The 25,911-nt window shown below is 45.9% G+C and overlaps 11 non-coding genes across 11 annotated transcripts; all 11 read right to left on the bottom strand.

Annotated features, from left to right (window-relative positions):
- Positions 1-1,370: 1,370 nt before the first annotated feature.
- Positions 1,371-1,561, bottom strand: LOC130320718 (U2 spliceosomal RNA). The gene has a single exon (XR_008866573.1). It is a non-coding gene; the product is annotated as a U2 spliceosomal RNA (small nuclear RNA).
- A 2,086-nt stretch (positions 1,562-3,647) lies between these two features.
- On the bottom strand, positions 3,648-3,838 carry LOC130320717 (U2 spliceosomal RNA). The gene has a single exon (XR_008866572.1). It is a non-coding gene; the product is annotated as a U2 spliceosomal RNA (small nuclear RNA).
- Positions 3,839-5,934: 2,096 nt separating this feature from the next.
- Positions 5,935-6,128, bottom strand: LOC130320794 (U2 spliceosomal RNA). The gene has a single exon (XR_008866641.1). It is a non-coding gene; the product is annotated as a U2 spliceosomal RNA (small nuclear RNA).
- A 2,087-nt stretch (positions 6,129-8,215) lies between these two features.
- On the bottom strand, positions 8,216-8,406 carry LOC130320716 (U2 spliceosomal RNA). Its single transcript, XR_008866571.1, has one exon. It is a non-coding gene; the product is annotated as a U2 spliceosomal RNA (small nuclear RNA).
- Positions 8,407-10,496: 2,090 nt separating this feature from the next.
- LOC130320715 (U2 spliceosomal RNA) lies at positions 10,497-10,687 on the bottom strand. Its single transcript, XR_008866570.1, has one exon. It is a non-coding gene; the product is annotated as a U2 spliceosomal RNA (small nuclear RNA).
- A 2,096-nt stretch (positions 10,688-12,783) lies between these two features.
- Positions 12,784-12,974, bottom strand: LOC130320713 (U2 spliceosomal RNA). Its single transcript, XR_008866569.1, has one exon. It is a non-coding gene; the product is annotated as a U2 spliceosomal RNA (small nuclear RNA).
- A 2,083-nt stretch (positions 12,975-15,057) lies between these two features.
- Positions 15,058-15,248, bottom strand: LOC130320694 (U2 spliceosomal RNA). Its single transcript, XR_008866551.1, has one exon. It is a non-coding gene; the product is annotated as a U2 spliceosomal RNA (small nuclear RNA).
- Positions 15,249-17,333: 2,085 nt separating this feature from the next.
- LOC130320711 (U2 spliceosomal RNA) lies at positions 17,334-17,524 on the bottom strand. The gene has a single exon (XR_008866567.1). It is a non-coding gene; the product is annotated as a U2 spliceosomal RNA (small nuclear RNA).
- A 2,079-nt stretch (positions 17,525-19,603) lies between these two features.
- Positions 19,604-19,794, bottom strand: LOC130320710 (U2 spliceosomal RNA). The gene has a single exon (XR_008866566.1). It is a non-coding gene; the product is annotated as a U2 spliceosomal RNA (small nuclear RNA).
- Positions 19,795-21,877: 2,083 nt separating this feature from the next.
- Positions 21,878-22,068, bottom strand: LOC130320709 (U2 spliceosomal RNA). Its single transcript, XR_008866565.1, has one exon. It is a non-coding gene; the product is annotated as a U2 spliceosomal RNA (small nuclear RNA).
- Positions 22,069-24,157: 2,089 nt separating this feature from the next.
- On the bottom strand, positions 24,158-24,348 carry LOC130320708 (U2 spliceosomal RNA). The gene has a single exon (XR_008866564.1). It is a non-coding gene; the product is annotated as a U2 spliceosomal RNA (small nuclear RNA).
- Between the last annotated feature and the right edge of the window lie 1,563 nt (positions 24,349-25,911).

The following is a 25,911-nucleotide window of genomic DNA, read 5'->3' as shown; positions in this document are numbered from 1 at the left end:
AAAGGAGAGATGTTGTTTACACCTAGTGATGTCAGTGGTATTGAGTGACATCACAGCACAGTGCTAAGGCTCCTGGGCCTGGACACAGCAGCGGCTGCAATATCTCAACGGAGAATACGTTTATATATATGTGTGTGTGTGCGCGTATATATATATATATATATATATATATATATATATATATATATATATATATTTCTCCGCCAAAATCACTTTTAAACCCATTTCCACCTTTTTTTCCCTTCTCTTCCTCTTACTTTTTTTTCACGTTTTTTTACGTTTTTCTCCTTTTCGCCTCTTTTCTGGGCGTATTATTCTTCTTTTTCTTCTTTTTTTTCGTCTAATGCATACCCCATCAGTGCAGCAATGCTTATTCAATACCGCCAGCAGATGGAGACACTGGGGGATAATTTTCTAAGGATTTATACTGATTTTTCCTGTCTGAATTTGTCGCACAGAAAGTTGCAGGCCAAATATGTGTGACATTTCTGCGACTTTAGCTTCTAGAGCATTTTTACAACATTATACATAGGTGCTGAATACATAAAAAGCGACTGTTCAGCGACAGACAAGTCGCATCGGCTGAAAGTAGGCCAGAATGTCAGTCCATGTTGGAGCAGGTTTAGATACAGTCTAAAGTATAGATCTCAAAGTCTGTGCACAGAATTTAGCAAGGGCCTCGCACCTTCTGATGCATCAGGTAGGTGCACAATAGCATAGCCTAACCCTCTGTACTTTGGTCTATATTGATGCGGGACATAGACAGCCAGCTGATGACCAATCCATTAGTGCAATGGATGGCTGGAAGCATTTGTCTTTGCCTTTGCAATACCACAGAAGCAATGCATGGTCAATGTACAGCAATGACACACCTGTGTGAACAGCCAGGAGACCCCCCCCCCCCCCCATGTTATGTTACATAGTTACATAGTTAGTACGGTCGAAAAAAGACATATGTCCATCAAGTTCAACCAGGGAATTAAGGGGTAGGGGTGTGGCGCGATATTGGGGAAGGGATGAGATTTTATATTTCTTCATAAGCATTAATCTTATTTTGTCAATTAGGAACATTCAGCACCCACCCGCTATCAAGGCAGCTGCCTATCATGTCATGCCCTACCTGCACAGGTGTGCTGGCTACTCAAATGATCCAATTAAGGAGGCCATTTAGTCAGCAGCAGCAGAAGTCCTGTGCCTGGACGCTCCAACAGCGGCCAGACACAAGCAGAAGCAGAAGCAGCAGAAGCAGCAGCAGCACCACCTTTTGTTTTTTGGCTGCAGCAGCAGCAAGGCCCACAGGGCTGGCTAGCTGGCTAGCCAGCAAGCAGGTAGCAATGAAAGTAGGAATCTTTCTTTTTAACCCTGTAAGGGGGTGGTGCACTGTACCCGAAGATACTGCCATATCGGGTCAATGCATAGGGCGACGGAAGCAAGCTTCGAAATCGGCCCCCGTTCTCAAAAATCCATTTAATATATGGTCCCCAGATAGGGGACGTATCAGATATTAAACTGATAAGAACAGATACTACACTTGATCTTAGCCAAAAGGCCGAGAAGCGATAACCGTGAAAGGGGCGGGCCCAACAAGGTGCCCTTCATGGGCACTATCACTGCTTGCTGTCAGGGAGGCTGCCAGACAATTTTCCATGCACACTCTGGGCTGGGGGGCAGTCAACCACCAGTACACACAGCAGAACCTAAACCCATACCATTATTGCTAAGCAGCAAGACAGGGGCCCATTGCACTCCCACGGGGCCTTTTTAAATGCAATCCATAACCCGGATTTGCCAGGAACCCTTCTTACTCCTCCTACTTGCATGTGACACTGGGCTTAGGATCTGCATAGGAAACACACACACAAGCACACACCTACCTTTGTTGCCTGCAGATGCCTCCTTGGCTGTCCCCAAACGGTATCAAACCAACACCCACGGGAAGCTGTAAGCATAGAGGACATGCCTGCACCCCATTGGACTTACCTGTGTGGGTTAAACCCGGGTTATTTGACAACCTATGGCGGTGATGGTTCTGCTCAGGCAGAGCAGTGCTGATGCTCCTCATAAAGCTGTCGCTGCTGTGAAGGTTCTAGGTGACATCACAAATCCCTATGGTTACATACACAACAAAGCTGGGTTGTTGTTGTTTACACTCTGCAAGGCCTGTGGAAGTGAGTGACATCATAGCACTGTAGTTCTGAGGGTTCTAGATGGATGCAACAATCTCCTGTTGCTTCTATGAAGGCCATAATAGACGACATCACCAAACAGCTCCATAGTCACATACACAGCAAAGGAGAGATGTTGTTTACACCTAGTGATGTCAGTGGTATTGAGTGACATCACAGCACAGTGCTAAGGCTCCTGGGCCTGGACACAGCAGCGGCTGCAATATCTCAACGGAGAATACGTTTATATATATGTGTGTGTGTGCGCGTATATATATATATATATATATATATATATATATATATATATATATTTCTCCGCCGAAATCACTTTTAAACCCATTTCCACCTTTTTTTCCCTTCTCTTCCTCTTACTTTTTTTTCACGTTTTTTTACGTTTTTCTCCTTTTCGCCTCTTTTCTGGGCGTATTATTCTTCTTTTTCTTCTTTTTTTTCGTCTAATGCATACCCCATCAGTGCAGCAATGCTTATTCAATACCGCCAGCAGATGGAGACACTGGGGGATAATTTTCTAAGGATTTATACTGATTTTTCCTGTCTGAATTTGTCGCACAGAAAGTTGCAGGCCAAATATGTGTGACATTTCTGCGACTTTAGCTTCTAGAGCATTTTTACAACATTATACATAGGTGCTGAATACATAAAAAGCGACTGTTCAGCGACAGACAAGTCGCATCGGCTGAAAGTAGGCCAGAATGTCAGTCCATGTTGGAGCAGGTTTAGATACAGTCTAAAGTATAGATCTCAAAGTCTGTGCACAGAATTTAGCAAGGGCCTCGCACCTTCTGATGCATCAGGTAGGTGCACAATAGCATAGCCTAACCCTCTGTACTTTGGTCTATATTGATGCGGGACATAGACAGCCAGCTGATGACCAATCCATTAGTGCAATGGATGGCTGGAAGCATTTGTCTTTGCCTTTGCAATACCACAGAAGCAATGCATGGTCAATGTACAGCAATGACACACCTGTGTGAACAGCCAGGAGACCCCCCCCCCCCATGTTATGTTACATAGTTACATAGTTAGTACGGTCAAAAGACATATGTCCATCAAGTTCAACCAGGGAATTAAGGGGTAGGGGTGTGGCGCGATATTGGGGAAGGGATGAGATTTTATATTTCTTCATAAGCATTAATCTTATTTTGTCAATTAGGAACATTCAGCACCCACCCGCTATCAAGGCAGCTGCCTATCATGTCATGCCCTACCTGCACAGGTGTGCTGGCTACTCAAATGATCCAATTAAGGAGGCCATTTAGTCAGCAGCAGCAGAAGTCCTGTGCCTGGACGCTCCAACAGCGGCCAGACACAAGCAGAAGCAGAAGCAGCAGAAGCAGCAGCAGCACCACCTTTTGTTTTTTGGCTGCAGCAGCAGCAAGGCCCACAGGGCTGGCTAGCTGGCTAGCCAGCAAGCAGGTAGCAATGAAAGTAGGAATCTTTCTTTTTAACCCTGTAAGGGGGTGGTGCACTGTACCCGAAGATACTGCCATATCGGGTCAATGCATAGGGCGACGGAAGCAAGCTTCGAAATCGGCCCCCGTTCTCAAAAATCCATTTAATATATGGTCCCCAGATAGGGGACGTATCAGATATTAAACTGATAAGAACAGATACTACACTTGATCTTAGCCAAAAGGCCGAGAAGCGATAACCGTGAAAGGGGCGGGCCCAACAAGGTGCCCTTCATGGGCACTATCACTGCTTGCTGTCAGGGAGGCTGCCAGACAATTTTCCATGCACACTCTGGGCTGGGGGGCAGTCAACCACCAGTACACACAGCAGAACCTAAACCCATACCATTATTGCTAAGCAGCAAGACAGGGGCCCATTGCACTCCCACGGGGCCTTTTTAAATGCAATCCATAACCCGGATTTGCCAGGAACCCTTCTTACTCCTCCTACTTGCATGTGACACTGGGCTTAGGATCTGCATAGGAAACACACACACAAGCACACACCTACCTTTGTTGCCTGCAGATGCCTCCTTGGCTGTCCCCAAACGGTATCAAACCAACACCCACGGGAAGCTGTAAGCATAGAGGACATGCCTGCACCCCATTGGACTTACCTGTGTGGGTTAAACCCGGGTTATTTGACAACCTATGGCGGTGATGGTTCTGCTCAGGCAGAGCAGTGCTGATGCTCCTCATAAAGCTGTCGCTGCTGTGAAGGTTCTAGGTGACATCACAAATCCCTATGGTTACATACACAACAAAGCTGGGTTGTTGTTGTTTACACTCTGCAAGGCCTGTGGAAGTGAGTGACATCATAGCACTGTAGTTCTGAGGGTTCTAGATGGATGCAACAATCTCCTGTTGCTTCTATGAAGGCCATAATAGACGACATCACCAAACAGCTCCATAGTCACATACACAGCAAAGGAGAGCTGTTGTTTACACCTAGTGATGTCAGTGGTATTGAGTGACATCACAGCACAGTGCTAAGGCTCCTGGGCCTGGACACAGCAGCGGCTGCAATATCTCAACGGAGAATACGTTTATATATATGTGTGTGTGTGCGCGTATATATATATATATATATATATATATATATATATATATATATATTTCTCCGCCAAAATCACTTTTAAACCCATTTCCACCTTTTTTTCCCTTCTCTTCCTCTTACTTTTTTTTCACGTTTTTTTACGTTTTTCTCCTTTTCGCCTCTTTTCTGGGCGTATTATTCTTCTTTTTCTTCTTTTTTTTCGTCTAATGCATACCCCATCAGTGCAGCAATGCTTATTCAATACCGCCAGCAGATGGAGACACTGGGGGATAATTTTCTAAGGATTTATACTGATTTTTCCTGTCTGAATTTGTCGCACAGAAAGTTGCAGGCCAAATATGTGTGACATTTCTGCGACTTTAGCTTCTAGAGCATTTTTACAACATTATACATAGGTGCTGAATACATAAAAAGCGACTGTTCAGCGACAGACAAGTCGCATCGGCTGAAAGTAGGCCAGAATGTCAGTCCATGTTGGAGCAGGTTTAGATACAGTCTAAAGTATAGATCTCAAAGTCTGTGCACAGAATTTAGCAAGGGCCTCGCACCTTCTGATGCATCAGGTAGGTGCACAATAGCATAGCCTAACCCTCTGTACTTTGGTCTATATTGATGCGGGACATAGACAGCCAGCTGATGACCAATCCATTAGTGCAATGGATGGCTGGAAGCATTTGTCTTTGCCTTTGCAATACCACAGAAGCAATGCATGGTCAATGTACAGCAATGACACACCTGTGTGAACAGCCAGGAGACCCCCCCCCCCCCCCCATGTTATGTTACATAGTTACATAGTTAGTACGGTCGAAAAAAGACATATGTCCATCAAGTTCAACCAGGGAATTAAGGGGTAGGGGTGTGGCGCGATATTGGGGAAGGGATGAGATTTTATATTTCTTCATAAGCATTAATCTTATTTTGTCAATTAGGAACATTCAGCACCCACCCGCTATCAAGGCAGCTGCCTATCATGTCATGCCCTACCTGCACAGGTGTGCTGGCTACTCAAATGATCCAATTAAGGAGGCCATTTAGTCAGCAGCAGCAGAAGTCCTGTGCCTGGACGCTCCAACAGCGGCCAGACACAAGCAGAAGCAGAAGCAGCAGAAGCAGCAGCAGCACCACCTTTTGTTTTTTGGCTGCAGCAGCAGCAGCAAGGCCCACAGGGCTGGCTAGCTGGCTAGCCAGCAAGCAGGTAGCAATGAAAGTAGGAATCTTTCTTTTTAACCCTGTAAGGGGGTGGTGCACTGTACCCGAAGATACTGCCATATCGGGTCAATGCATAGGGCGACGGAAGCAAGCTTCGAAATCGGCCCCCGTTTCTTTCAAAAATCCATTTAATATATGGTCCCCAGATAGGGGACGTATCAGATATTAAACTGATAAGAACAGATACTACACTTGATCTTAGCCAAAAGGCCGAGAAGCGATAACCGTGAAAGGGGCGGGCCCAACAAGGTGCCCTTCATGGGCACTATCACTGCTTGCTGTCAGGGAGGCTGCCAGACAATTTTCCATGCACACTCTGGGCTGGGGGGCAGTCAACCACCAGTACACACAGCAGAACCTAAACCCATACCATTATTGCTAAGCAGCAAGACAGGGGCCCATTGCACTCCCACGGGGCCTTTTTAAATGCAATCCATAACCCGGATTTGCCAGGAACCCTTCTTACTCCTCCTACTTGCATGTGACACTGGGCTTAGGATCTGCATAGGAAACACACACACAAGCACACACCTACCTTTGTTGCCTGCAGATGCCTCCTTGGCTGTCCCCAAACGGTATCAAACCAACACCCACGGGAAGCTGTAAGCATAGAGGACATGCCTGCACCCCATTGGACTTACCTGTGTGGGTTAAACCCGGGTTATTTGACAACCTATGGCGGTGATGGTTCTGCTCAGGCAGAGCAGTGCTGATGCTCCTCATAAAGCTGTCGCTGCTGTGAAGGTTCTAGGTGACATCACAAATCCCTATGGTTACATACACAACAAAGCTGGGTTGTTGTTGTTTACACTCTGCAAGGCCTGTGGAAGTGAGTGACATCATAGCACTGTAGTTCTGAGGGTTCTAGATGGATGCAACAATCTCCTGTTGCTTCTATGAAGGCCATAATAGACGACATCACCAAACAGCTCCATAGTCACATACACAGCAAAGGAGAGATGTTGTTTACACCTAGTGATGTCAGTGGTATTGAGTGACATCACAGCACAGTGCTAAGGCTCCTGGGCCTGGACACAGCAGCGGCTGCAATATCTCAACGGAGAATACGTTTATATATATGTGTGTGTGTGCGCGTATATATATATATATATATATATATATATATATATATATATTTCTCCGCCGAAATCACTTTTAAACCCATTTCCACCTTTTTTTCCCTTCTCTTCCTCTTACTTTTTTTTCACGTTTTTTTACGTTTTTCTCCTTTTCGCCTCTTTTCTGGGCGTATTATTCTTCTTTTTCTTCTTTTTTTTCGTCTAATGCATACCCCATCAGTGCAGCAATGCTTATTCAATACCGCCGGCAGATGGAGACACTGGGGGATAATTTTCTAAGGATTTATACTGATTTTTCCTGTCTGAATTTGTCGCACAGAAAGTTGCAGGCCAAATATGTGTGACATTTCTGCGACTTTAGCTTCTAGAGCATTTTTACAACATTATACATAGGTGCTGAATACATAAAAAGCGACTGTTCAGCGACAGACAAGTCGCATCGGCTGAAAGTAGGCCAGAATGTCAGTCCATGTTGGAGCAGGTTTAGATACAGTCTAAAGTATAGATCTCAAAGTCTGTGCACAGAATTTAGCAAGGGCCTCGCACCTTCTGATGCATCAGGTAGGTGCACAATAGCATAGCCTAACCCTCTGTACTTTGGTCTATATTGATGCGGGACATAGACAGCCAGCTGATGACCAATCCATTAGTGCAATGGATGGCTGGAAGCATTTGTCTTTGCCTTTGCAATACCACAGAAGCAATGCATGGTCAATGTACAGCAATGACACACCTGTGTGAACAGCCAGGAGACCCCCCCCCCCCCCATGTTATGTTACATAGTTACATAGTTAGTACGGTCGAAAAAAGACATATGTCCATCAAGTTCAACCAGGGAATTAAGGGGTAGGGGTGTGGCGCGATATTGGGGAAGGGATGAGATTTTATATTTCTTCATAAGCATTAATCTTATTTTGTCAATTAGGAACATTCAGCACCCACCCGCTATCAAGGCAGCTGCCTATCATGTCATGCCCTACCTGCACAGGTGTGCTGGCTACTCAAATGATCCAATTAAGGAGGCCATTTAGTCAGCAGCAGCAGAAGTCCTGTGCCTGGACGCTCCAACAGCGGCCAGACACAAGCAGAAGCAGAAGCAGCAGAAGCAGCAGCAGCACCACCTTTTGTTTTTTGGCTGCAGCAGCAGCAAGGCCCACAGGGCTGGCTAGCTGGCTAGCCAGCAAGCAGGTAGCAATGAAAGTAGGAATCTTTCTTTTTAACCCTGTAAGGGGGTGGTGCACTGTACCCGAAGATACTGCCATATCGGGTCAATGCATAGGGCGACGGAAGCAAGCTTCGAAATCGGCCCCCGTTCTCAAAAATCCATTTAATATATGGTCCCCAGATAGGGGACGTATCAGATATTAAACTGATAAGAACAGATACTACACTTGATCTTAGCCAAAAGGCCGAGAAGCGATAACCGTGAAAGGGGCGGGCCCAACAAGGTGCCCTTCATGGGCACTATCACTGCTTGCTGTCAGGGAGGCTGCCAGACAATTTTCCATGCACACTCTGGGCTGGGGGGCAGTCAACCACCAGTACACACAGCAGAACCTAAACCCATACCATTATTGCTAAGCAGCAAGACAGGGGCCCATTGCACTCCCACGGGGCCTTTTTAAATGCAATCCATAACCCGGATTTGCCAGGAACCCTTCTTACTCCTCCTACTTGCATGTGACACTGGGCTTAGGATCTGCATAGGAAACACACACACAAGCACACACCTACCTTTGTTGCCTGCAGATGCCTCCTTGGCTGTCCCCAAACGGTATCAAACCAACACCCACGGGAAGCTGTAAGCATAGAGGACATGCCTGCACCCCATTGGACTTACCTGTGTGGGTTAAACCCGGGTTATTTGACAACCTATGGCGGTGATGGTTCTGCTCAGGCAGAGCAGTGCTGATGCTCCTCATAAAGCTGTCGCTGCTGTGAAGGTTCTAGGTGACATCACAAATCCCTATGGTTACATACACAACAAAGCTGGGTTGTTGTTGTTTACACTCTGCAAGGCCTGTGGAAGTGAGTGACATCATAGCACTGTAGTTCTGAGGGTTCTAGATGGATGCAACAATCTCCTGTTGCTTCTATGAAGGCCATAATAGACGACATCACCAAACAGCTCCATAGTCACATACACAGCAAAGGAGAGATGTTGTTTACACCTAGTGATGTCAGTGGTATTGAGTGACATCACAGCACAGTGCTAAGGCTCCTGGGCCTGGACACAGCAGCGGCTGCAATATCTCAACGGAGAATACGTTTATATATATGTGTGTGTGTGCGCGTATATATATATATATATATATATATATATATATATATATATATTTCTCCGCCGAAATCACTTTTAAACCCATTTCCACCTTTTTTTCCCTTCTCTTCCTCTTACTTTTTTTTCACGTTTTTTTACGTTTTTCTCCTTTTCGCCTCTTTTCTGGGCGTATTATTCTTCTTTTTCTTCTTTTTTTTCGTCTAATGCATACCCCATCAGTGCAGCAATGCTTATTCAATACCGCCGGCAGATGGAGACACTGGGGGATAATTTTCTAAGGATTTATACTGATTTTTCCTGTCTGAATTTGTCGCACAGAAAGTTGCAGGCCAAATATGTGTGACATTTCTGCGACTTTAGCTTCTAGAGCATTTTTACAACATTATACATAGGTGCTGAATACATAAAAAGCGACTGTTCAGCGACAGACAAGTCGCATCGGCTGAAAGTAGGCCAGAATGTCAGTCCATGTTGGAGCAGGTTTAGATACAGTCTAAAGTATAGATCTCAAAGTCTGTGCACAGAATTTAGCAAGGGCCTCGCACCTTCTGATGCATCAGGTAGGTGCACAATAGCATAGCCTAACCCTCTGTACTTTGGTCTATATTGATGCGGGACATAGACAGCCAGCTGATGACCAATCCATTAGTGCAATGGATGGCTGGAAGCATTTGTCTTTGCCTTTGCAATACCACAGAAGCAATGCATGGTCAATGTACAGCAATGACACACCTGTGTGAACAGCCAGGAGACCCCCCCCCCCCCCCATGTTATGTTACATAGTTACATAGTTAGTACGGTCGAAAAAAGACATATGTCCATCAAGTTCAACCAGGGAATTAAGGGGTAGGGGTGTGGCGCGATATTGGGGAAGGGATGAGATTTTATATTTCTTCATAAGCATTAATCTTATTTTGTCAATTAGGAACATTCAGCACCCACCCGCTATCAAGGCAGCTGCCTATCATGTCATGCCCTACCTGCACAGGTGTGCTGGCTACTCAAATGATCCAATTAAGGAGGCCATTTAGTCAGCAGCAGCAGAAGTCCTGTGCCTGGACGCTCCAACAGCGGCCAGACACAAGCAGAAGCAGAAGCAGCAGAAGCAGCAGCAGCACCACCTTTTGTTTTTTGGCTGCAGCAGCAGCAAGGCCCACAGGGCTGGCTAGCTGGCTAGCCAGCAAGCAGGTAGCAATGAAAGTAGGAATCTTTCTTTTTAACCCTGTAAGGGGGTGGTGCACTGTACCCGAAGATACTGCCATATCGGGTCAATGCATAGGGCGACGGAAGCAAGCTTCGAAATCGGCCCCCGTTCTCAAAAATCCATTTAATATATGGTCCCCAGATAGGGGACGTATCAGATATTAAACTGATAAGAACAGATACTACACTTGATCTTAGCCAAAAGGCCGAGAAGCGATAACCGTGAAAGGGGCGGGCCCAACAAGGTGCCCTTCATGGGCACTATCACTGCTTGCTGTCAGGGAGGCTGCCAGACAATTTTCCATGCACACTCTGGGCTGGGGGGCAGTCAACCACCAGTACACACAGCAGAACCTAAACCCATACCATTATTGCTAAGCAGCAAGACAGGGGCCCATTGCACTCCCACGGGGCCTTTTTAAATGCAATCCATAACCCGGATTTGCCAGGAACCCTTCTTACTCCTCCTACTTGCATGTGACACTGGGCTTAGGATCTGCATAGGAAACACACACACAAGCACACACCTACATTTGTTGCCTGCAGATGCCTCCTTGGCTGTCCCCAAACGGTATCAAACCAACACCCACGGGAAGCTGTAAGCATAGAGGACATGCCTGCACCCCATTGGACTTACCTGTGTGGGTTAAACCCGGGTTATTTGACAACCTATGGCGGTGATGGTTCTGCTCAGGCAGAGCAGTGCTGATGCTCCTCATAAAGCTGTCGCTGCTGTGAAGGTTCTAGGTGACATCACAAATCCCTATGGTTACATACACAACAAAGCTGGGTTGTTGTTGTTTACACTCTGCAAGGCCTGTGGAAGTGAGTGACATCATAGCACTGTAGTTCTGAGGGTTCTAGATGGATGCAACAATCTCCTGTTGCTTCTATGAAGGCCATAATAGACGACATCACCAAACAGCTCCATAGTCACATACACAGCAAAGGAGAGATGTTGTTTACACCTAGTGATGTCAGTGGTATTGAGTGACATCACAGCACAGTGCTAAGGCTCCTGGGCCTGGACACAGCAGCGGCTGCAATATCTCAACGGAGAATACGTTTATATATATGTGTGTGTGTGCGCGTATATATATATATATATATATATATATATATATATATATATATATATATTTCTCCGCCGAAATCACTTTTAAACCCATTTCCACCTTTTTTTCCCTTCTCTTCCTCTTACTTTTTTTTCACGTTTTTTTACGTTTTTCTCCTTTTCGCCTCTTTTCTGGGCGTATTATTCTTCTTTTTCTTCTTTTTTTTCGTCTAATGCATACCCCATCAGTGCAGCAATGCTTATTCAATACCGCCAGCAGATGGAGACACTGGGGGATAATTTTCTAAGGATTTATACTGATTTTTCCTGTCTGAATTTGTCGCACAGAAAGTTGCAGGCCAAATATGTGTGACATTTCTGCGACTTTAGCTTCTAGAGCATTTTTACAACATTATACATAGGTGCTGAATACATAAAAAGCGACTGTTCAGCGACAGACAAGTCGCATCGGCTGAAAGTAGGCCAGAATGTCAGTCCATGTTGGAGCAGGTTTAGATACAGTCTAAAGTATAGATCTCAAAGTCTGTGCACAGAATTTAGCAAGGGCCTCGCACCTTCTGATGCATCAGGTAGGTGCACAATAGCATAGCCTAACCCTCTGTACTTTGGTCTATATTGATGCGGGACATAGACAGCCAGCTGATGACCAATCCATTAGTGCAATGGATGGCTGGAAGCATTTGTCTTTGCCTTTGCAATACCACAGAAGCAATGCATGGTCAATGTACAGCAATGACACACCTGTGTGAACAGCCAGGAGACCCCCCCCCCCCCCCATGTTATGTTACATAGTTACATAGTTAGTACGGTCGAAAAAAGACATATGTCCATCAAGTTCAACCAGGGAATTAAGGGGTAGGGGTGTGGCGCGATATTGGGGAAGGGATGAGATTTTATATTTCTTCATAAGCATTAATCTTATTTTGTCAATTAGGAACATTCAGCACCCACCCGCTATCAAGGCAGCTGCCTATCATGTCATGCCCTACCTGCACAGGTGTGCTGGCTACTCAAATGATCCAATTAAGGAGGCCATTTAGTCAGCAGCAGCAGAAGTCCTGTGCCTGGACGCTCCAACAGCGGCCAGACACAAGCAGAAGCAGAAGCAGCAGAAGCAGCAGCAGCACCACCTTTTGTTTTTTGGCTGCAGCAGCAGCAAGGCCCACAGGGCTGGCTAGCTGGCTAGCCAGCAAGCAGGTAGCAATGAAAGTAGGAATCTTTCTTTTTAACCCTGTAAGGGGGTGGTGCACTGTACCCGAAGATACTGCCATATCGGGTCAATGCATAGGGCGACGGAAGCAAGCTTCGAAATCGGCCCCCGTTCTCAAAAATCCATTTAATATATGGTCCCCAGATAGGGGACGTATCAGATATTAAACTGATAAGAACAGATACTACACTTGATCTTAGCCAAAAGGCCGAGAAGCGATAACCGTGAAAGGGGCGGGCCCAACAAGGTGCCCTTCATGGGCACTATCACTGCTTGCTGTCAGGGAGGCTGCCAGACAATTTTCCATGCACACTCTGGGCTGGGGGGCAGTCAACCACCAGTACACACAGCAGAACCTAAACCCATACCATTATTGCTAAGCAGCAAGACAGGGGCCCATTGCACTCCCACGGGGCCTTTTTAAATGCAATCCATAACCCGGATTTGCCAGGAACCCTTCTTACTCCTCCTACTTGCATGTGACACTGGGCTTAGGATCTGCATAGGAAACACACACACAAGCACACACCTACCTTTGTTGCCTGCAGATGCCTCCTTGGCTGTCCCCAAACGGTATCAAACCAACACCCACGGGAAGCTGTAAGCATAGAGGACATGCCTGCACCCCATTGGACTTACCTGTGTGGGTTAAACCCGGGTTATTTGACAACCTATGGCGGTGATGGTTCTGCTCAGGCAGAGCAGTGCTGATGCTCCTCATAAAGCTGTCGCTGCTGTGAAGGTTCTAGGTGACATCACAAATCCCTATGGTTACATACACAACAAAGCTGGGTTGTTGTTGTTTACACTCTGCAAGGCCTGTGGAAGTGAGTGACATCATAGCACTGTAGTTCTGAGGGTTCTAGATGGATGCAACAATCTCCTGTTGCTTCTATGAAGGCCATAATAGACGACATCACCAAACAGCTCCATAGTCACACATACACAGCAAAGGAGAGATGTTGTTTACACCTAGTGATGTCAGTGGTATTGAGTGACATCACAGCACAGTGCTAAGGCTCCTGGGCCTGGACACAGCAGCGGCTGCAATATCTCAACGGAGAATACGTTTATATATATGTGTGTGTGTGCGCGTATATATATATATATATATATATATATATATATATATATTTCTCCGCCGAAATCACTTTTAAACCCATTTCCACCTTTTTTTCCCTTCTCTTCCTCTTACTTTTTTTTCACGTTTTTTTAAGTTTTTCTCCTTTTCGCCTCTTTTCTGGGCGTATTATTCTTCTTTTTCTTCTTTTTTTTCGTCTAATGCATACCCCATCAGTGCAGCAATGCTTATTCAATACCGCCAGCAGATGGAGACACTGTGGGATAATTTTCTAAGGATTTATACTGATTTTTCCTGTCTGAATTTGTCGCACAGAAAGTTGCAGGCCAAATATGTGTGACATTTCTGCGACTTTAGCTTCTAGAGCATTTTTACAACATTATACATAGGTGCTGAATACATAAAAAGCGACTGTTCAGCGACAGACAAGTCGCATCGGCTGAAAGTAGGCCAGAATGTCAGTCCATGTTGGAGCAGGTTTAGATACAGTCTAAAGTATAGATCTCAAAGTCTGTGCACAGAATTTAGCAAGGGCCTCGCACCTTCTGATGCATCAGGTAGGTGCACAATAGCATAGCCTAACCCTCTGTACTTTGGTCTATATTGATGCGGGACATAGACAGCCAGCTGATGACCAATCCATTAGTGCAATGGATGGCTGGAAGCATTTGTCTTTGCCTTTGCAATACCACAGAAGCAATGCATGGTCAATGTACAGCAATGACACACCTGTGTGAACAGCCAGGAGACCCCCCCCCCCCCCCCATGTTATGTTACATAGTTACATAGTTAGTACGGTCGAAAAAAGACATATGTCCATCAAGTTCAACCAGGGAATTAAGGGGTAGGGGTGTGGCGCGATATTGGGGAAGGGATGAGATTTTATATTTCTTCATAAGCATTAATCTTATTTTGTCAATTAGGAACATTCAGCACCCACCCGCTATCAAGGCAGCTGCCTATCATGTCATGCCCTACCTGCACAGGTGTGCTGGCTACTCAAATGATCCAATTAAGGAGGCCATTTAGTCAGCAGCAGCAGAAGTCCTGTGCCTGGACGCTCCAACAGCGGCCAGACACAAGCAGAAGCAGCAGAAGCAGCAGCAGCACCACCTTTTGTTTTTTGGCTGCAGCAGCAGCAAGGCCCACAGGGCTGGCTAGCTGGCTAGCCAGCAAGCAGGTAGCAATGAAAGTAGGAATCTTTCTTTTTAACCCTGTAAGGGGGTGGTGCACTGTACCCGAAGATACTGCCATATCGGGTCAATGCATAGGGCGACGGAAGCAAGCTTCGAAATTGGCCCCCGTTCTCAAAAATCCATTTAATATATGGTCCCCAGATAGGGGACGTATCAGATATTAAACTGATAAGAACAGATACTACACTTGATCTTAGCCAAAAGGCCGAGAAGCGATAACCGTGAAAGGGGCGGGCCCAACAAGGTGCCCTTCATGGGCACTATCACTGCTTGCTGTCAGGGAGGCTGCCAGACAATTTTCCATGCACACTCTGGGCTGGGGGGCAGTCAACCACCAGTACACACAGCAGAACCTAAACCCATACCATTATTGCTAAGCAGCAAGACAGGGGCCCATTGCACTCCCACGGGGCCTTTTTAAATGCAATCCATAACCCGGATTTGCCAGGAACCCTTCTTACTCCTCCTACTTGCATGTGACACTGGGCTTAGGATCTGCATAGGAAACACACACACAAGCACACACCTACCTTTGTTGCCTGCAGATGCCTCCTTGGCTGTCCCCAAACGGTATCAAACCAACACCCACGGGAAGCTGTAAGCATAGAGGACATGCCTGCACCCCATTGGACTTACCTGTGTGGGTTAAACCCGGGTTATTTGACAACCTATGGCGGTGATGGTTCTGCTCAGGCAGAGCAGTGCTGATGCTCCTCATAAAGCTGTCGCTGCTGTGAAGGTTCTAGGTGACATCACAAATCCCTATGGTTACATACACAACAAAGCTGGGTTGTTGTTGTTTACACTCTGCAAGGCCTGTGGAAGTGAGTGACATCATAGCACTGTAGTTCTGAGGGTTCTAGATGGATGCAACAATCTCCTGTTGCTTCTATGAAGGCCATAATAGACGACATCACCAAACAGCTCCATAGTCACATACACAGCAAAGGAGAGATGTTGTTTACACCTAGTGATGTCAGTGGTATTGAGTGACATCACAGCACAGTGCTAAGGCTCCTGGGCCTGGACACAGCAGCGGCTGCAATATCTCAACGGAGAATACGTTTATATATATGTGTGTGTGTGCGCGTATATATATATATATATATATATATATATATATATATATTTCTCCGCCGAAATCACTTTTAAACCCATTTCCACCTTTTTTTCCCTTCTCTTCCTCTTACTTTTTTTTCACGTTTTTTTACGTTTTTCTCCTTTTCGCCTCTTTTCTGGGCGTATTATTCTTCTTTTTCTTCTTTTTTTTCGTCTAATGCATACCCCATCAGTGCAGCAATGCTTATTCAATACCGCCAGCAGATGGAGACACTGGGGGATAATTTTCTAAGGATTTATACTGATTTTTCCTGTCTGAATTTGTCGCACAGAAAGTTGCAGGCCAAATATGTGTGACATTTCTGCGACTTTAGCTTCTAGAGCATTTTTACAACATTATACATAGGTGCTGAATACATAAAAAGCGACTGTTCAGCGACAGACAAGTCGCATCGGCTGAAAGTAGGCCAGAATGTCAGTCCATGTTGGAGCAGGTTTAGATACAGTCTAAAGTATAGATCTCAAAGTCTGTGCACAGAATTTAGCAAGGGCCTCGCACCTTCTGATGCATCAGGTAGGTGCACAATAGCATAGCCTAACCCTCTGTACTTTGGTCTATATTGATGCGGGACATAGACAGCCAGCTGATGACCAATCCATTAGTGCAATGGATGGCTGGAAGCATTTGTCTTTGCCTTTGCAATACCACAGAAGCAATGCATGGTCAATGTACAGCAATGACACACCTGTGTGAACAGCCAGGAGACCCCCCCCCCCCCCCCCCCCATGTTATGTTACATAGTTACATAGTTAGTACGGTCGAAAAAAGACATATGTCCATCAAGTTCAACCAGGGAATTAAGGGGTAGGGGTGTGGCGCGATATTGGGGAAGGGATGAGATTTTATATTTCTTCATAAGCATTAATCTTATTTTGTCAATTAGGAACATTCAGCACCCACCCGCTATCAAGGCAGCTGCCTATCATGTCATGCCCTACCTGCACAGGTGTGCTGGCTACTCAAATAATCCAATTAAGGAGGCCATTTAGTCAGCAGCAGCAGAAGTCCTGTGCCTGGACGCTCCAACAGCGGCCAGACACAAGCAGAAGCAGAAGCAGCAGCAGCAGCACCACCTTTTGTTTTTTGGCTGCAGCAGCAGCAAGGCCCACAGGGCTGGCTAGCTGGCTAGCCAGCAAGCAGGTAGCAATGAAAGTAGGAATCTTTCTTTTTAACCCTGTAAGGGGGTGGTGCACTGTACCCGAAGATACTGCCATATCGGGTCAATGCATAGGGCGACGGAAGCAAGCTTCGAAATCGGCCCCCGTTCTCAAAAATCCATTTAATATATGGTCCCCAGATAGGGGACGTATCAGATATTAAACTGATAAGAACAGATACTACACTTGATCTTAGCCAAAAGGCCGAGAAGCGATAACCGTGAAAGGGGCGGGCCCAACAAGGTGCCCTTCATGGGCACTATCACTGCTTGCTGTCAGGGAGGCTGCCAGACAATTTTCCATGCACACTCTGGGCTGGGGGGCAGTCAACCACCAGTACACACAGCAGAACCTAAACCCATACCATTATTGCTAAGCAGCAAGACAGGGGCCCATTGCACTCCCACGGGGCCTTTTTAAATGCAATCCATAACCCGGATTTGCCAGGAACCCTTCTTACTCCTCCTACTTGCATGTGACACTGGGCTTAGGATCTGCATAGGAAACACACACACAAGCACACACCTACCTTTGTTGCCTGCAGATGCCTCCTTGGCTGTCCCCAAACGGTATCAAACCAACACCCACGGGAAGCTGTAAGCATAGAGGACATGCCTGCACCCCATTGGACTTACCTGTGTGGGTTAAACCCGGGTTATTTGACAACCTATGGCGGTGATGGTTCTGCTCAGGCAGAGCAGTGCTGATGCTCCTCATAAAGCTGTCGCTGCTGTGAAGGTTCTAGGTGACATCACAAATCCCTATGGTTACATACACAACAAAGCTGGGTTGTTGTTGTTTACACTCTGCAAGGCCTGTGGAAGTGAGTGACATCATAGCACTGTAGTTCTGAGGGTTCTAGATGGATGCAACAATCTCCTGTTGCTTCTATGAAGGCCATAATAGACGACATCACCAAACAGCTCCATAGTCACATACACAGCAAAGGAGAGATGTTGTTTACACCTAGTGATGTCAGTGGTATTGAGTGACATCACAGCACAGTGCTAAGGCTCCTGGGCCTGGACACAGCAGCGGCTGCAATATCTCAACGGAGAATACGTTTATATATATGTGTGTGTGTGCGCGTATATATATATATATATATATATATATATATATATATATATATTTCTCCGCCGAAATCACTTTTAAACCCATTTCCACCTTTTTTTCCCTTCTCTTCCTCTTACTTTTTTTTCACGTTTTTTTACGTTTTTCTCCTTTTCGCCTCTTTTCTGGGCGTATTATTCTTCTTTTTCTTCTTTTTTTTCGTCTAATGCATACCCCATCAGTGCAGCAATGCTTATTCAATACCGCCAGCAGATGGAGACACTGGGGGATAATTTTCTAAGGATTTATACTGATTTTTCCTGTCTGAATTTGTCGCACAGAAAGTTGCAGGCCAAATATGTGTGACATTTCTGCGACTTTAGCTTCTAGAGCATTTTTACAACATTATACATAGGTGCTGAATACATAAAAAGCGACTGTTCAGCGACAGACAAGTCGCATCGGCTGAAAGTAGGCCAGAATGTCAGTCCATGTTGGAGCAGGTTTAGATACAGTCTAAAGTATAGATCTCAAAGTCTGTGCACTGAATTTAGCAAGGGCCTCGCACCTTCTGATGCATCAGGTAGGTGCACAATAGCATAGCCTAACCCTCTGTACTTTGGTCTATATTGATGCGGGACATAGACAGCCAGCTGATGACCAATCCATTAGTGCAATGGATGGCTGGAAGCATTTGTCTTTGCCTTTGCAATACCACAGAAGCAATGCATGGTCAATGTACAGCAATGACACACCTGTGTGAACAGCCAGGAGACCCCCCCCCCCCCCCCATGTTATGTTACATAGTTACATAGTTAGTACGGTCGAAAAAAGACATATGTCCATCAAGTTCAACCAGGGAATTAAGGGGTAGGGGTGTGGCGCGATATTGGGGAAGGGATGAGATTTTATATTTCTTCATAAGCATTAATCTTATTTTGTCAATTAGGAACATTCAGCACCCACCCGCTATCAAGGCAGCTGCCTATCATGTCATGCCCTACCTGCACAGGTGTGCTGGCTACTCAAATGATCCAATTAAGGAGGCCATTTAGTCAGCAGCAGCAGAAGTCCTGTGCCTGGACGCTCCAACAGCGGCCAGACACAAGCAGAAGCAGAAGCAGCAGCACCACCTTTTGTTTTTTGGCTGCAGCAGCAGCAAGGCCCACAGGGCTGGCTAGCTGGCTAGCCAGCAAGCAGGTAGCAATGAAAGTAGGAATCTTTCTTTTTAACCCTGTAAGGGGGTGGTGCACTGTACCCGAAGATACTGCCATATCGGGTCAATGCATAGGGCGACGGAAGCAAGCTTCGAAATCGGCCCCCGTTCTCAAAAATCCATTTAATATATGGTCCCCAGATAGGGGACGTATCAGATATTAAACTGATAAGAACAGATACTACACTTGATCTTAGCCAAAAGGCCGAGAAGCGATAACCGTGAAAGGGGCGGGCCCAACAAGGTGCCCTTCATGGGCACTATCACTGCTTGCTGTCAGGGAGGCTGCCAGACAATTTTCCATGCACACTCTGGGCTGGGGGGCAGTCAACCACCAGTACACACAGCAGAACCTAAACCCATACCATTATTGCTAAGCAGCAAGACAGGGGCCCATTGCACTCCCACGGGGCCTTTTTAAATGCAATCCATAACCCGGATTTGCCAGGAACCCTTCTTACTCCTCCTACTTGCATGTGACACTGGGCTTAGGATCTGCATAGGAAACACACACACAAGCACACACCTACCTTTGTTGCCTGCAGATGCCTCCTTGGCTGTCCCCAAACGGTATCAAACCAACACCCACGGGAAGCTGTAAGCATAGAGGACATGCCTGCACCCCATTGGACTTACCTGTGTGGGTTAAACCCGGGTTATTTGACAACCTATGGCAGTGATGGTTCTGCTCAGGCAGAGCAGTGCTGATGCTCCTCATAAAGCTGTCGCTGCTGTGAAGGTTCTAGGTGACATCACAAATCCCTATGGTTACATACACAACAAAGCTGGGTTGTTGTTGTTTACACTCTGCAAGGCCTGTGGAAGTGAGTGACATCATAGCACTGTAGTTCTGAGGGTTCTAGATGGATGCAACAATCTCCTGTTGCTTCTATGAAGGCCATAATAGACGACATCACCAAACAGCTCCATAGTCACATACACAGCAAAGGAGAGATGTTGTTTACACCTAGTGATGTCAGTGGTATTGAGTGACATCACAGCACAGTGCTAAGGCTCCTGGGCCTGGACACAGCAGCGGCTGCAATATCTCAACGGAGAATACGTTTATATATATGTGTGTGTGTGCGCGTATATATATATATATATATATATATATATATATATATATATATATATTTCTCCGCCGAAATCACTTTTAAACCCATTTCCACCTTTTTTTCCCTTCTCTTCCTCTTACTTTTTTTTCACGTTTTTTTACGTTTTTCTCCTTTTCGCCTCTTTTCTGGGCGTATTATTCTTCTTTTTCTTCTTTTTTTTCGTCTAATGCATACCCCATCAGTGCAGCAATGCTTATTCAATACCGCCAGCAGATGGAGACACTGGGGGATAATTTTCTAAGGATTTATACTGATTTTTCCTGTCTGAATTTGTCGCACAGAAAGTTGCAGGCCAAATATGTGTGACATTTCTGCGACTTTAGCTTCTAGAGCATTTTTACAACATTATACATAGGTGCTGAATACATAAAAAGCGACTGTTCAGCGACAGACAAGTCGCATCGGCTGAAAGTAGGCCAGAATGTCAGTCCATGTTGGAGCAGGTTTAGATACAGTCTAAAGTATAGATCTCAAAGTCTGTGCACTGAATTTAGCAAGGGCCTCGCACCTTCTGATGCATCAGGTAGGTGCACAATAGCATAGCCTAACCCTCTGTACTTTGGTCTATATTGATGCGGGACATAGACAGCCAGCTGATGACCAATCCATTAGTGCAATGGATGGCTGGAAGCATTTGTCTTTGCCTTTGCAATACCACAGAAGCAATGCATGGTCAATGTACAGCAATGACACACCTGTGTGAACAGCCAGGAGACCCCCCCCCCCCCCCCATGTTATGTTACATAGTTACATAGTTAGTACGGTCGAAAAAAGACATATGTCCATCAAGTTCAACCAGGGAATTAAGGGGTAGGGGTGTGGCGCGATATTGGGGAAGGGATGAGATTTTATATTTCTTCATAAGCATTAATCTTATTTTGTCAATTAGGAACATTCAGCACCCACCCGCTATCAAGGCAGCTGCCTATCATGTCATGCCCTACCTGCACAGGTGTGCTGGCTACTCAAATGATCCAATTAAGGAGGCCATTTAGTCAGCAGCAGCAGAAGTCCTGTGCCTGGACGCTCCAACAGCGGCCAGACACAAGCAGAAGCAGAAGCAGCAGCACCACCTTTTGTTTTTTGGCTGCAGCAGCAGCAAGGCCCACAGGGCTGGCTAGCTGGCTAGCCAGCAAGCAGGTAGCAATGAAAGTAGGAATCTTTCTTTTTAACCCTGTAAGGGGGTGGTGCACTGTACCCGAAGATACTGCCATATCGGGTCAATGCATAGGGCGACGGAAGCAAGCTTCGAAATCGGCCCCCGTTCTCAAAAATCCATTTAATATATGGTCCCCAGATAGGGGACGTATCAGATATTAAACTGATAAGAACAGATACTACACTTGATCTTAGCCAAAAGGCCGAGAAGCGATAACCGTGAAAGGGGCGGGCCCAACAAGGTGCCCTTCATGGGCACTATCACTGCTTGCTGTCAGGGAGGCTGCCAGACAATTTTCCATGCACACTCTGGGCTGGGGGGCAGTCAACCACCAGTACACACAGCAGAACCTAAACCCATACCATTATTGCTAAGCAGCAAGACAGGGGCCCATTGCACTCCCACGGGGCCTTTTTAAATGCAATCCATAACCCGGATTTGCCAGGAACCCTTCTTACTCCTCCTACTTGCATGTGACACTGGGCTTAGGATCTGCATAGGAAACACACACACAAGCACACACCTACCTTTGTTGCCTGCAGATGCCTCCTTGGCTGTCCCCAAACGGTATCAAACCAACACCCACGGGAAGCTGTAAGCATAGAGGACATGCCTGCACCCCATTGGACTTACCTGTGTGGGTTAAACCCGGGTTATTTGACAACCTATGGCAGTGATGGTTCTGCTCAGGCAGAGCAGTGCTGATGCTCCTCATAAAGCTGTCGCTGCTGTGAAGGTTCTAGGTGACATCACAAATCCCTATGGTTACATACACAACAAAGCTGGGTTGTTGTTGTTTACACTCTGCAAGGCCTGTGGAAGTGAGTGACATCATAGCACTGTAGTTCTGAGGGTTCTAGATGGATGCAACAATCTCCTGTTGCTTCTATGAAGGCCATAATAGACGACATCACCAAACAGCTCCATAGTCACATACACAGCAAAGGAGAGATGTTGTTTACACCTAGTGATGTCAGTGGTATTGAGTGACATCACAGCACAGTGCTAAGGCTCCTGGGCCTGGACACAGCAGCGGCTGCAATATCTCAACGGAGAATACGTTTATATATATGTGTGTGTGTGCGCGTATATATATATATATATATATATATATATATATATATATATATATTTCTCCGCCGAAATCACTTTTAAACCCATTTCCACCTTTTTTTCCCTTCTCTTCCTCTTACTTTTTTTTCACGTTTTTTTACGTTTTTCTCCTTTTCGCCTCTTTTCTGGGCGTATTATTCTTCTTTTTCTTCTTTTTTTTCGTCTAATGCATACCCCATCAGTGCAGCAATGCTTATTCAATACCGCCAGCAGATGGAGACACTGGGGGATAATTTTCTAAGGATTTATACTGATTTTTCCTGTCTGAATTTGTCGCACAGAAAGTTGCAGGCCAAATATGTGTGACATTTCTGCGACTTTAGCTTCTAGAGCATTTTTACAACATTATACATAGGTGCTGAATACATAAAAAGCGACTGTTCAGCGACAGACAAGTCGCATCGGCTGAAAGTAGGCCAGAATGTCAGTCCATGTTGGAGCAGGTTTAGATACAGTCTAAAGTATAGATCTCAAGGTCTGTGCACAGAATTTAGCAAGGGCCTCGCACCTTCTGATGCATCAGGTAGGTGCACAATAGCATAGCCTAACCCTCTGTACTTTGGTCTATATTGATGCGGGACATAGACAGCCAGCTGATGACCAATCCATTAGTGCAATGGATGGCTGGAAGCATTTGTCTTTGCCTTTGCAATACCACAGAAGCAATGCATGGTCAATGTACAGCAATGACACACCTGTGTGAACAGCCAGGAGACCCCCCCCCCCCATGTTATGTTACATAGTTACATAGTTAGTACGGTCGAAAAAAGACATATGTCCATCAAGTTCAACCAGGGAATTAAGGGGTAGGGGTGTGGCGCGATATTGGGGAAGGGATGAGATTTTATATTTCTTCATAAGCATTAATCTTATTTTGTCAATTAGGAACATTCAGCACCCACCCGCTATCAAGGCAGCTGCCTATCATGTCATGCCCTACCTGCACAGGTGTGCTGGCTACTCAAATGATCCAATTAAGGAGGCCATTTAGTCAGCAGCAGCAGAAGTCCTGTGCCTGGACGCTCCAACAGCGGCCAGACACAAGCAGAAGCAGAAGCAGCAGAAGCAGCAGCAGCACCACCTTTTGTTTTTTGGCTGCAGCAGCAGCAAGGCCCACAGGGCTGGCTAGCTGGCTAGCCAGCAAGCAGGTAGCAATGAAAGTAGGAATCTTTCTTTTTAACCCTGTAAGGGGGTGGTGCACTGTACCCGAAGATACTGCCATATCGGGTCAATGCATAGGGCGACGGAAGCAAGCTTCGAAATCGGCCCCCGTTCTCAAAAATCCATTTAATATATGGTCCCCAGATAGGGGACGTATCAGATATTAAACTGATAAGAACAGATACTACACTTGATCTTAGCCAAAAGGCCGAGAAGCGATAACCGTGAAAGGGGCGGGCCCAACAAGGTGCCCTTCATGGGCACTATCACTGCTTGCTGTCAGGGAGGCTGCCAGACAATTTTCCATGCACACTCTGGGCTGGGGGGCAGTCAACCACCAGTACACACAGCAGAACCTAAACCCATACCATTATTGCTAAGCAGCAAGACAGGGGCCCATTGCACTCCCACGGGGCCTTTTTAAATGCAATCCATAACCCGGATTTGCCAGGAACCCTTCTTACTCCTCCTACTTGCATGTGACACTGGGCTTAGGATCTGCATAGGAAACACACACACAAGCACACACCTACCTTTGTTGCCTGCAGATGCCTCCTTGGCTGTCCCCAAACGGTATCAAACCAACACCCACGGGAAGCTGTAAGCATAGAGGACATGCCTGCACCCCATTGGACTTACCTGTGTGGGTTAAACCCGGGTTATTTGACAACCTATGGCGGTGATGGTTCTGCTCAGGCAGAGCAGTGCTGATGCTCCTCATAAAGCTGTCGCTGCTGTGAAGGTTCTAGGTGACATCACAAATCCCTATGGTTACATACACAACAAAGCTGGGTTGTTGTTGTTTACACTCTGCAAGGCCTGTGGAAGTGAGTGACATCATAGCACTGTAGTTCTGAGGGTTCTAGATGGATGCAACAATCTCCTGTTGCTTCTATGAAGGCCATAATAGACGACATCACCAAACAGCTCCATAGTCACATACACAGCAAAGGAGAGATGTTGTTTACACCTAGTGATGTCAGTGGTATTGAGTGACATCACAGCACAGTGCTAAGGCTCCTGGGCCTGGACACAGCAGCGGCTGCAATATCTCAACGGAGAATACGTTTATATATATGTGTGTGTGTGCGCGTATATATATATATATATATATATATATATATATTTCTCCGCCGAAATCACTTTTAAACCCATTTCCACCTTTTTTTCCCTTCTCTTCCTCTTACTTTTTTTTCACGTTTTTTAACGTTTTTCTCCTTTTCGCCTCTTTTCTGGGCGTATTATTCTTCTTTTTCTTCTTTTTTTTCGTCTAATGCATACCCCATCAGTGCAGCAATGCTTATTCAATACCGCCAGCAGATGGAGACACTGGGGGATAATTTTCTAAGGATTTATACTGATTTTTCCTGTCTGAATTTGTCGCACAGAAAGTTGCAGGCCAAATATGTGTGACATTTCTGCGACTTTAGCTTCTAGAGCATTTTTACAACATTATACATAGGTGCTGAATACATAAAAAGCGACTGTTCAGCGACAGACAAGTCGCATCGGCTGAAAGTAGGCCAGAATGTCAGTCCATGTTGGAGCAGGTTTAGATACAGTCTAAAGTATAGATCTCAAAGTCTGTGCACAGAATTTAGCAAGGGCCTCGCACCTTCTGATGCATCAGGTAGGTGCACAATAGCATAGCCTAACCCTCTGTACTTTGGTCTATATTGATGCGGGACATAGACAGCCAGCTGATGACCAATCCATTAGTGCAATGGATGGCTGGAAGCATTTGTCTTTGCCTTTGCAATACCACAGAAGCAATGCATGGTCA

Source organism: Hyla sarda, unplaced genomic scaffold (assembly GCF_029499605.1).
Source record: "Hyla sarda isolate aHylSar1 unplaced genomic scaffold, aHylSar1.hap1 scaffold_222, whole genome shotgun sequence".
Classification (NCBI taxonomy): Eukaryota; Metazoa; Chordata; class Amphibia; order Anura; family Hylidae; genus Hyla; species Hyla sarda.
Note: the sequence above shows the minus strand (reverse complement) of the source record. Positions and strands in the feature narration are given on the sequence as shown.